The 12,363-nt window shown below is 32.3% G+C and overlaps 1 pseudogene; it reads left to right on the top strand.

Annotated features, from left to right (window-relative positions):
* Nucleotides 1-8,385: 8,385 nt before the first annotated feature.
* LOC120583151 (40S ribosomal protein S9-like) lies at nt 8,386-9,060 on the top strand (annotated as a pseudogene).
* Nucleotides 9,061-12,363: the final 3,303 nt, after the last annotated feature.

Raw genomic sequence — 12,363 nt, 5'->3', positions numbered from 1 at the left:
TACTTCTGGGCTCTTTATTCTGTTCCACTGATCAGTGTCTGTTTTTATACCAACACCATACTGTTTTGATTAATACAGCTTTGTAATATAGTTTGAAATTAGTGCATATCATGCCTCCAGTTTTGCTTTTCTTTCTCAGAATTGCTTTAGTTATTCAGAGTCTTTTGTGGTTTCATAATAATTTTAGAATTGTTTGTTCTATTTCTGAATAAATAAAATTTGATTGTATGTTACTGAGATTTAGTTTTTTTTTCCTCTCTCTCTTTTGCTTTTAAACACAGAATTATTGTAGCCACAGTTAAGTGATACAAAGGAATAGTCATATAAATAACTGAAATGTAAGTTTCACAAAACTTTTTTTTGTACATTTAGTAAAGTTTAACTTTACTAAATGTCATAGCTTCTGATTTTTTATACTTATACTATTCTATTTTCATTTTCTCTCTTTTGTTTCTATTTCATTATTTAAAAGTGATAGTTGTTCTCAGTTAGAAATATGTTACCTGAACACTGATGAATCTCTATCTAAATACCTTTATCATTTCATTATTTCGGTTCTTCTGGATTCCTTCTATATGCCTCATAACATCTTTGTTCTGCCCTTAAATATAATGTACTCAATTTGGAGATTGTGTTACAGTCTAGCAAACACACAAGATAGGCAAGGCCAAGTTCAAGGCCTGACCAATTCAGCTGTAAAGATAAAATTAAGGAAATTTAACTTTGGGTGGTGAACATTCAATGAAATATATATGTGACATATAATTGAATTGTATACTTGAAAACTATATAATTTTAATAACCAATGTCATGCTAATAAATTTAGTAAAAAATATGTAAAAATAATAATAAATATATTTGTGTTTATTACAGTAAAAAAAGATATAATGAGCTGCTTACAGATTTAGATAGTTTATTACTTACATAGTCAATGAAGAGAAGATTAAGCCAAAGGTGCTAATTCCCTGTGATTCTTGTTCCACACACCAAAAAGGATGTTGCTGAAGCAAAAGGGGCTGAATGATTGCAATGAGATCTCTTGGACATGCCATTGCTGAGGAGCCAAATATATACTATAGCTAAGTGGATTTATATTATGACATTATTCTGAGGCGGATGGGGTGGGGTTGAAAGCCCCAAAGCTGCAAAGATCATGAGAAAGTGTTTTACGACAGTATCCCAAGGGGGAAAAAGGTGAGTAGGAGATGGCTTTATAGCAGCTCCTTACAGGCCTCCCATCCTTTCTTATTCCAAGAGAATCGTAAGGTATCCTGTCAAGACTCAGATAAGCTATATTTCAAACCTCTGCCTCTATGGATATGTGCAAGCATGGTGAGGTTATTCCCCTACAGTTAACACTTTATCTGTTTTTGTTGTAGCGAGTGCTCAGAATTCACAGGCTTTATAGAAGTGCAACATGCCTCCAACAGTCTATACAAAAATAATAATAGCCTGCTTTACTTGTTATCTGAAATGGCTGCACAATAAATATATCAGCATCCTTTTCATAAGTGCACTTAGTAACTAATTTTATTCCTCTGACCTAATAACTGTTTTTGCTCCAGTGATTAGCATTATGCAGACTCCAATGTTTAAAGGGTTACTAAAAACTATTGGGAAAGAAGGGTAATTTTCTTCTTGAAGTCTGAGTAAAATATGGACTTAGATTGCACAGTGTCATAAGGTTTCTTGTGTAACAATAATTTTCATCCAGAAGCAATCGTTCAGAGACTTTAACATTTAATCATTTTATTTGATATTATTAATTACTTTATTATTACTATGCTAGAGAAAGATACTGATTAAATAAATAATAGTTTGTAATTTCTATTTTAAATAATATAGTCAGATGTGAGTTGTCCGTGACCCAACCTTTCAGGGGATGTTAAATAGTATTATATTAAGGCAGTGAAAATATTCTATATGATACTATAAAGATAGATACATGCTTCTGTACATTTTCTCTGGATCCATGGACTGTAGAGTGAATTCTAAAAACAACTATAAATGTTGGGTGATTATGATATGTCAATATCAGTTCATCAACTATAGCAAATGTGCCACCTGGAATGTTGATAATTCTGAAGGCTAGGAATGTGTGGGGGCAGGGCATATAGAAAATCTCTATACATTCCTCATAATTTTGCTGTGAACCTAAAACCGCTCTACAAAAATAGTTTTTAAATGAAGGGAAAAAAATTACTATAGCTCAACCATTAAATTGTACTGTCTAAAAAGTAGTTAGTTTCAAAATAAATTTCATTTCCTAACAAGTTCGAAAAAATATGAATTAGACAATTACATTTTCTATGTAGTCAGAAAACAATATTTTTCCAGCATTATCATAATTATAAAATTACTGCAATAATTTTATTAAATTTTTCATGAACAAATATGGTTGGATTGTTCCGAGAGAGGCAAAGCAATTAATTCTGCACACCTGTATTGGCTAGCGAATTTATCAAAAATAGCAATTTATATCTAAATTACCTTTTATAGGCCATATATAAAAGTGAAAATATCTTCAAATGGTAGTGCTAATTCTAATGACTTAAAATAATTATCCTTAAAGAGACTTTGCATGATAAGGTTAAAATTAGATAATGACTGATGCAAAGATATTAAAAATAAAAGAAGAAAAAAAGTGTTATTTTAATATACATAGTCAACAGTTTTAACACTTTATAAAAAGAAAGGTATTTCACAACTTTCCTAGAAATTGCACTGGAAAAATTGCTATTTTTTTTTTTCTTTCACCTCGAAATAAAACGTACTCTTCATTTTAGGATCCTCTGCCTCCTTGAGCCACAATCATCTATTATAATCTTGTGTTGTGTCACTTGCTTTTGTACCAAACATTCTTTGACTCATTGATGTCAGAGATAAAAATGGTACCTGGATCCCAATATATTTCTGGGTGGGAAGACTATATATTTTTAAATAGTCTAGAACAGAAAGTACTCCTTTTGGCAAGGGCACTGGTGTTAATCTTGCTCTGGCAGGTCATCAATGAACAGGGCATTTTCCTGCCCTGCCCCAGTAAGAAGTGCTATTAATGCCAGAGTTAAAAAGCTCCCTTAACACTAATGCATAATTCAACACGTGCTTTCTGATTTCCAAGGACTGTTCCTATTGTAACAAAAGAAAAAAAAAATCATTAAAACAAGGTACCTGTGATGAGGCAAAATAAATTGCTCTGTATTGGAAAAAAAGATATTTTTATATATATTTTACTGAAATACTATTAGAAGCACATACTAAAAACTCCTAACACAAAAGATAATACAATAAAAACTATGCCTTTCCATTACATATTCACAACACCTCTTCCTCAGAAGTAATCACCATGAATAAATATTTTTGTATCTTTCTTAAAATATATATATATGCAAATTATGGGTATATCTTGAGAAATATTTTAATTAATATGCTATATAGATATTAATATAAGTAGCACCAGAAGACATATTTCCAATGGATATTTTTAAAATATTTTACTTTTGGTAGCTAATTTCTCTCTAGAGTCAATTTATGAAGAATAATTCAACCTTGCCTATAAGTCATTTTAATACTTTACCAGATTCCTACAAGGGCCATATTATTCAAATAAGATATTAGTAACTAGAATAATAACAATAGTGAATAAAATTGAGTGCTCATTGTGTACTGGACACTCTTCTAAGTGATTTACACATATTAACTTTTTAAATCATTACAACAAAAGCTTACTAATTTTATACTATTTTATAGATGAAGAAACTGAATCATAGAAAGATAAGTAATCTGTGAAAACTCATACAACATAATAATACTAAAGACTGAGTTTAATTCCAGATAGTCTGACTCATGTTCTTATGTATTTTGCTATATTACATATCACTAATAGGAACTATTTTTTGTTCTTAATCTAAAAATATTATCTGTAAATATATAGCTTTTAAAGAAAATTCATATTGTCATAATATTTTCTTTATTTTCCTAACACAAATGACAAAGAAGTCTCATTTATTAAATCATAACATATTCTCTAGTAGTTACACCCCACAACCTATTGCTGTCATTCCTAACCTTTTCCAATAGAACTCTCAAAAATAGTTTCCATGAGAACTGTCTTGACAGCCTACAGTGCTAGATTTATCTTATATATCTGATGTTATGGCTTCAAGCTTCTGGCTTCACGCAGATCCATCTGGATATTTACTTCCTGTTTCTTGGCATTGCGTGCCTCAGCTGTGTGACACTTGAGTAGCTGTTAGGCTCTTCTTCCTGCCTTCTCTTACCTTCTTTGTCATACTCATCAAATAAAAAATATCGTTTTGTTATATGTTAACTCTTCTGGGATCAAACCACCTTTTAAAAGCATAATCACGATTATACAAAAAAAGTCCTCATCGTTCTGGTAATGTTGACCCACATTATCTCCCTCAGTAGCAAAGTCCTGCTAACCGTGTCTGAGTGCAGCTGTGCACGACCAAAATACTTCCATATACAGGTTCCACTGGCCCTTACATAGCACAAGCTAAACCACGTTGCTGAAAAGAACAATAAGTAAGATTTTGAAGGTTTATTGCAGGGATCTCAGCTTCTTTCTGATCACATTTAGTTGTTGTTACTACAACTAGATATTTATTTTTAAGTCCTGTATTTTAAATGATAAAACCATCAGATTATGTCTAATAAAGAATTAAGATTCATCTGAGAGAAAAATAAAAAAATAGAGGTGCAGAGAGGGGAGATGTTCCCAAAATTACTCTAAGAAGAATATTTGCCTAAGAGCCTGATTTAGTCTTTTTTGCATTACTGAGAAGATCCTATATATTGCATTTTACATTTAATTTTATACAAGGGACAATTTTCGTCTCCTGTGAATAATGACTTAGAAGGGTAGGCCTCCTTGGTGCCAATATCTAGATTTTTCAGAGGGTGCAAGTCATGAGACAGTGTTATAAATTTGTTAAGAACTAGAATTTTTAACTGCTCAGTTGAATTAAGCCTTTCGCTTAATTCAACTTTCTCAAAGATTTATATATGAGTATTTGTTTTGGAAAAAAATTGTTGTTTAGCTATTTTGTTATAATTTTGTTTTGGTCATTAGGGCTATTCGCAAGTATTTCATTTCTCTGCCTTCATTGCCTTGGCTGACAAATTGTAAACAGACGTAACATATATAATTTCCAGCTGTTATTATGCCAGTGTCAGATAGAGACTATCAGCCTGAGTCCTTGAACACCTCCATAAACAGCCTCTCTGCTGACCTGCATTGGATATATAGTGTGAGGGGGAAAATAAACCTTCACTGTCTTAAACCACTGAGGTTTGGAGATTGTTACCATAGTATAACCTGGAAAGCCTTGACTATCCTAACACACATTATTTCTCTCTTCTATATATATCTCCATGGATCCTGAATGATATGTAATTTGTTAAAATTCTATTAAGATATCTTATTGTAGCACATTAGTTTTTTTTTACTCCAATTGTCATATATTGTTATATCATTAAATTACATTCTCTATAATTCTCATCCTTTTTCTACTCCTATGAAAAATCATGCCTGGTTTTCCATGTCACCAGTTGTCTCTTTGAGATCATATTCATATTGTCTTGATTTTATTTTCTTGGTTATCATACTTTCATACCACTTTAGCAATTGACATGAAAGGGAGTCTTCACTAACCATAGGTTTGACTCTTAAAATTAATGCGTGTCTTGCATATATTGGTGCACATGATACCTGCTCATTTCTCTACTTGAAATACAAGGATATATCAGTCTTTTGAGACACTACTCTGATCTCATGTGGTATAAGAGAAGTTTTTCCCTCCCTTTGCTTATAACATGGAGGAAGTCTTTCTGTTTCATTTCAATTGGCAATGCTGACTCTATAAATATAATCTTTTGGCAACTGAGTCCATAAAATCATATACTTGTATTTAACACAGATAAAAACAACGTTCAGAAATATTGTAATTAAATTGGCCTTTTGTTCAACAACAAAGTTTTAAATGAAGATGAATAATGGGAAACAAATTTTACATCGATCATTTTGTTCATTAGAATATATATTATAAATGACATTTACTTCTCAAGAATTTTATCTCCTTTTTTTTGCAGTCACTCTGTTGTGACTTAATTTTGAGCATTTTAATATATTTAAAATATTTACATAGATAATATTCCCATCATCCGTTACTCTCTGGCTTTGACTTCCTCTCCTCTATTGATCTTGCTCTCCATTCCTCCTCAGCCATGCATATCCATGGGGACACCCTAAAGACCCTGTCCTTATCATAACTATTACCACTCCAAATTTCAATTTTATATATCCCACACTCTAACCACATCTTCCTTCTTTACCTTTAAATATTTTTCCTTGATTGCCCAGACCTCAAGTCTCCTTCCATCAAATCAGTACCTTCATTCCATGTATATGACATTATTTTACTGTTCTTCATCCTCCTCATGTCTTTTTATTCCACTCAACTTAAAATCATAGTCTCTGATTTTCATTCCTTGTATATACTCTCTACTCCCTTTTTTTCCAGCCTTGTGTCGCATTGTTGAAGCCTGGTATAAGAGAACAGTTCAATTAAAAATAGAACTACTGTATGATTCAGCAATTCCACTTCTGGGTGTATATCCAAAGAAAACAAAATCACTGACTTTAAGAGATATCTATAGTCCCATGTTTATTGTAGCTCTATTCAATAACCAAGGTATGAAAACAATTTAAATGTCTGTCAACAGATGGAAGGATAAATAAAATATTGTATATATGCACAGTGGAATACTATTCGGCCTTAAAGAAGTAGTAAATCTTGCCAACTGTTACAACATGGATGAAACTGAAGAGTATTATGATAATTAAAATGAACCAGACACAAAAATATAAATACTCTATGGTGTCACTTATTTGTGGAATCTAGACCAAAACAAAATAGAGCACAACACAACTTAAACTCAGAAACAGAACAGAATGGTGGCTATCAGAGGTTGAATTTGGGGGTTGAAAGAAATGAGGAGATGTTGGTCAAAGGCTACAAACTCAGTTATAAGATGAATAAGTTCTGAAGATCTAATGTACTGCATGGTGACTATAGTTAATAATACTGCATTTTATTCTTGAAATTTGCTGAGTGTAGATCTGAAGTATTCTCAACACACACACACAAAGTAAATATGTTAATGAACTTGGTTATGGTAATCATTTCACAATACATATGTATATCAAATCATCATATTGTACACTTTAAATATATACAATTTTATTTATAAATTATATCTCAACAAAACTGGGAAAAATTTACTATTTCAAATTAATTTCTTTTATAGTAGGATATGATATACACCAGATTTAGTCACATATTTAGATATTATAGCTTCTAATTATTTTTCTTAAATTATATAGTTTCCTTATAAAAATCAATTTTTATAACTTGATTTCATATCAAAAAACTAATTATTATCTCATAAAATAACTGGTAAACTTGATGTTGAAAATTTACCTGATAAAATATATACTCTTTAAAGAATTTATTCATCAAGACACTGTAAACAAATTTTATCCAATTGTTATTTCTGTTTTCACATGTGCTTTATAGTAAAAAGACATAATAGTGTAATGTAGTCCAGTTTGATCTATATATTTGTTCAAGAATTTTGTTAAATATGAAAAGGAAGTTCATCTTAAGAAGTACTATAAATGGTACACATTATTCTATAGGGAGGAAATATCTCATTTAAGTCATATGCTTGCTTATTCTATATATAATTCAAAAATATGTTTGGCCAGCTCAAAATAATCCTGCTAACTTGCAAAGTAAAAGTGGAAATTGTAATAAAATAACAGAATGAGCAATTCTTGTTGCATAATATCAGTGGTAGATTATTGCACAATTTATTTAAATTTTTTGCTTTTTTTTTTATGGTACCACATTTATAGTAATCCTTGCTTCTAGTTAATATTTATTTACCTAGAAAATGCTCTAATTTTCTTAAGCTTCATTAGGTTATAATTTATACAAATTATATGTTATTTTCTATATGTTTATGTAAATGGTATGACGGTATGTTTAAAATATTGTGAGCACTGTTTTGAAATTATTTTAAATAGTTGATAAGCTAGTTCTTTATAAAAGAACAAGTTGATGCAATTGAACTACGATTCACTCCATTTCATCTGTTTATACATTTTTATATGTATTAGGAAACCCATGTATAGAACATATCTATATACATGTATGTGTATTTATATATGTATATAAATATATGTCAGTCTTCTAGCAAATCCTTATGACTCAACTCATTGTAGGTATCAACAATCATAACCACATACAGTTTTATTTATGCTCTTGTTATTTTGGGGAGGAGTAGATAGGTGAGAAAGTGAAATCATAGACTTTCAAAATTGAAACAAAATAGCTACTTTAATCAGGGGGGGCTGTGCTTAGTTAAGATGCAGACGCACAAGCGGCGCCAACATGCCGGTGGCCCAGAGCTGGGTTTGTCGCAAAACCTACATGACTTCAAGAAGTCCTGTCTCTATCAAGAGCTGAAGCTGATAGGCGAGTATGGTCCCCGGAACAAACGTGAGGTCTGGAGGGTCAAATTTACTCTGGCCGAGATCCACAAGGCTGCCCGGGAGCTGCGGACGCTGGACGAGAAAGACCCACGGCGTCTGTTTGAAGGCAAAGCCCTGCTGCGGCGCTTTGCTGGATGAGGGCTGGATTACATCCTGGGCCTGAAGACTGAGGGTTTCTTGGAGAGGCGCCTGTGGATCCAGGTCTTCAAGCTGGGCTTGGCCAAGTCCACCCATCAGATCTGTCAGCACCACATCAGGATCTGCAAGCAGGTGGTGAACATCCCATCCTTCCTTGTCTGCCTGGACTCCCAGAAGCACATCGCAGACTTCTTCTGGTCCCGCTGTGGGGTGGGTGGCAGCCCAGGCCGTGGGAAGAACGCCAAGAAGGGTCATTGTGGGGCCAGAGCCGCAACGACGAGGAGGAAGATAAAGGCCACCATCACCTGACTGGTGGAGCATCTATTTTTCCAGTCAGATAAAACAGATCACCATTGTGAAAAATAAATAAATAGCTACATTGAGTTAGTTTTCTCTTCAAAAATAATCACCATTGGTGACAGTGTACTTATGACATATTTAAAAAATTTTAGAGCACCTTTTCAAAATTGTTTTTAAGAGTAAAATTTATGAATGATAAAATAATTAGCTCATCGTTAGCCTTCATATATAATGAAAACGTAGTTGAAATTACATCCGTTTTTAGAGTCAAAACAGCGCTGTGGAATATTAGTCTAGTTGGTAACCTCGAATTCATATCAGTTCGAATGAAGAAAACTCCAAACACCAAAAAAAGAGTTTCATTTCATATGTTAAATTAAAGTTCCCATCAAATTCTACCAATCTTTGCTATAAATTGTCATAGGAGAATAATAAGAAAAACATTAGAGAACAGTGTCACACATGTAAAAATTACTTGACATTTTAATATAAATACAGCCGAGATCAGAATGCACTCAGTTATATCATCTTAGTAGTTCTTCTCAACCTAACACTGCACTAAAAGACATGAGTTTGCTACAGGCATTATCTACTGATTTTCATTGTCTAAGAAGAAAGTAAAATATTTCAATAAAGGCAGTGAACCAGTACCGAAGTTATTTTTCTGACAATTAGACAATATTTATCTTTGTTTGTTTAGAAAACAAATTAAAGCAAGATCAGATCAATTACTGATCTCTTTCTGTTGTGGTAAAGTCAGTAGTACCATAACATCCCTCCTTCCATTTTTTCTCATATTTTTATTTTGTCTCCATGAGTGTTGTCTAATAGAGTATGCTCACTTTTCTTTATTTTCTCTACTCCCCTAAATTCACTGGATCTGGTAAGCAGGAAGTAGGGAATACTCAGATGATTAGTAAAACACAAGTGCCAAAGCATGAGAGATAAACTTCGTAAAAGTTAGAAGCCTGCCATATCTATGTTGATCCTAGGGGCCAAGAAGTCTGCAGCATGTCAGGGTACATTCTTTAAAGAAAAAAACAAATTTCTATATCTTACACAACTCACTCACAAACAAAGAGGCACACTTGCAGAATCTGTCTGGATTTTGGTTAGAATAGAGACCCCATTTCAGTGTGCTGCTCTGACCCCTCACTGAGTAACCTATAAGCTTTGAGTGGAAACTAGCAGGTGAGTGCTCTACAGTAAGTGTATATTGTGCCTATTATCCTGTACCTTGGGCCTTATGACTCAGAATGTCCAATAATAATTGAATATCTGTGTCATACGTTGCCTGATCTATAAAATTTTTGTATCGCATTTGTGTAACTATGTAAGTTAACTTAGATTTTTTAAAAAGGCATAAACAAAAAGTTGGTCAAGTGTAAAATAAAATAAAATGGATTTGCTTTGCTGTTTATAAAATGAGCTTGTCATGAAATATAAGAGACAGATCCATTAAAAAAGTGATAACCTCCAATTAATTAGCTCGTAGGGTCACTAAATAAATGGTTGAATATTAATCAATTTTAAGTAAAAACTGTCAGTCATTCACAAGTCTTTTTTGCAGTTCATGTTGATAAAGAGTCGAAAAATTCTTTGTGACAGACATATCAAATATCAATAGCTTTTCTTATACTTTTCTCATGCTCCTGAAGTCTTTTGTTGTAATTTTCATCGTGAGCTGGGAGGTAATGTGATATAATAGTTAAGAATTTAGACTTTTTAGTTAAACTATGTATATTCAAATGTTAAATGTGCCACTGCTAACTTTATGGCCTTTAGAAGGTTATTTAAGTTCTCAATTTTCCCTTCTATAAAGTGGGGCTAATAATGGTACTGGATCAGAGGTTGATGTGAGGCTTAAATGAAATAGAACATGTAAAGTGCTGGTCACAGAGAAAGGCTTCAATAAATATTATACATTAATATTCAGGAGACTGCATGTCAGCTTCTTCAGCTGTAAAATGAATTCTTTACAGCCTTAAAATGGTAGATTTCTGTTATTTTCAGTCATATCTATGGAAAGTAAGTTGGTGATTTATGCGGTTATTCAGTGAACAGAGAAAATAACTACTATATAATCAAGACTTATGAACAAACTGTAAGGGCCAGTTGTATATTAATGACCCACTGAATAACTATTAACTTTTTTAACTGTAAGAAGTTAATTTCATTAAGGCCCCTTTTAAAAGCATTTACTTCTGCCACAAATACAGTTATATTGTGTGCTAAATTATTTTAGCTCCCAGCTACCTTATCCTTTTCTTTCAAATTGTAGTTTTTCTTATCTCCCTCTCATTAAGGATTTTGCTATTAGAACAAATACTATACATCATTAGCAACTTAATTTAGGTCGAAATAATGTTTTCATCTTGTTTTTGGTGAAAGGACACTCTAAACATTTTAATTCCTTATCAGTACTGTTAAATATTTGTTAAACGTAGAAATAGTAATGGAAATATGGGTTCATTTTCCTCCCAACACAAGAGCAGAAAAGAACAATAACAAAAAAAATAAAAAAGAAAGAAAGAAAACATTTTTGGCATTTTCAAGTACAGAAGGTCTCACCGCAGAAAATAACTGGATAATTGTTTTATCGGTTTAGAGTTCATACACAGAATTATAGGATTTGCTTCATTTCACTTCGTGTCTTGAATTGATAGGATAAGCTATTTGTAGAAGATTTTGATTTCAAAATATGCTGTGGAATTTTTCCATCAAAATCATTGTCTCTAAAAATGTTCCCATGATGAATGGAATTTTGTACTTTTAATGATGACCTCCACACTTCTCAACTATTTCTCACTGTGAAGTACAAAGTAGTTATCATAAAATGAACTCTCGTCAGACTTTCCATTGCTTTCTTTCAATTGTGGATTGATTTCTCATGTTTGGATTTTACTGTCTGACCTGAAATTGGCTCATTGATTGTGATATATCTCTCAGTGCCTCTGCTAGTACTTGTTTGCTAGAGAATGTGACTTACACATTAAATACTAAATAGTTTGTGTAGGATCAGTAGATGTCAATAATGAACCCAAGAATAAAATGTGTGGTATATAATGAAATATTGATAATCTTCAAGACATAAGACTATGACTAGCAACTTCCATCGAAACCGTTATAATTTAAAATGGCCCAATAGTAACAAACATTCATAATTCAAACATTATTCAAAAATTGTTTTCCAAACTTTGGAAAACATTAGAGTGTTTATTAATGATAAGAGAGCATCACAAATACACCGTTGGAAAATCAGCTTTACCTGAGACAGCAAAGGAAAGACTTCTGACCCCTTCTCTCCAACTCTTCCACTACTCTTAAATTTAGACCAGATCTCA

This window comes from Pteropus medius, unplaced genomic scaffold (genome assembly GCF_902729225.1).
Source record: "Pteropus medius unplaced genomic scaffold, Ma_sr-lr_union100, whole genome shotgun sequence".
Lineage (NCBI taxonomy): Eukaryota > Metazoa > Chordata > Mammalia > Chiroptera > Pteropodidae > Pteropus > Pteropus medius.
The sequence above is the reverse complement of the archived record's forward strand: the minus strand, read 5'-3'. Positions and strand labels throughout refer to the sequence as shown.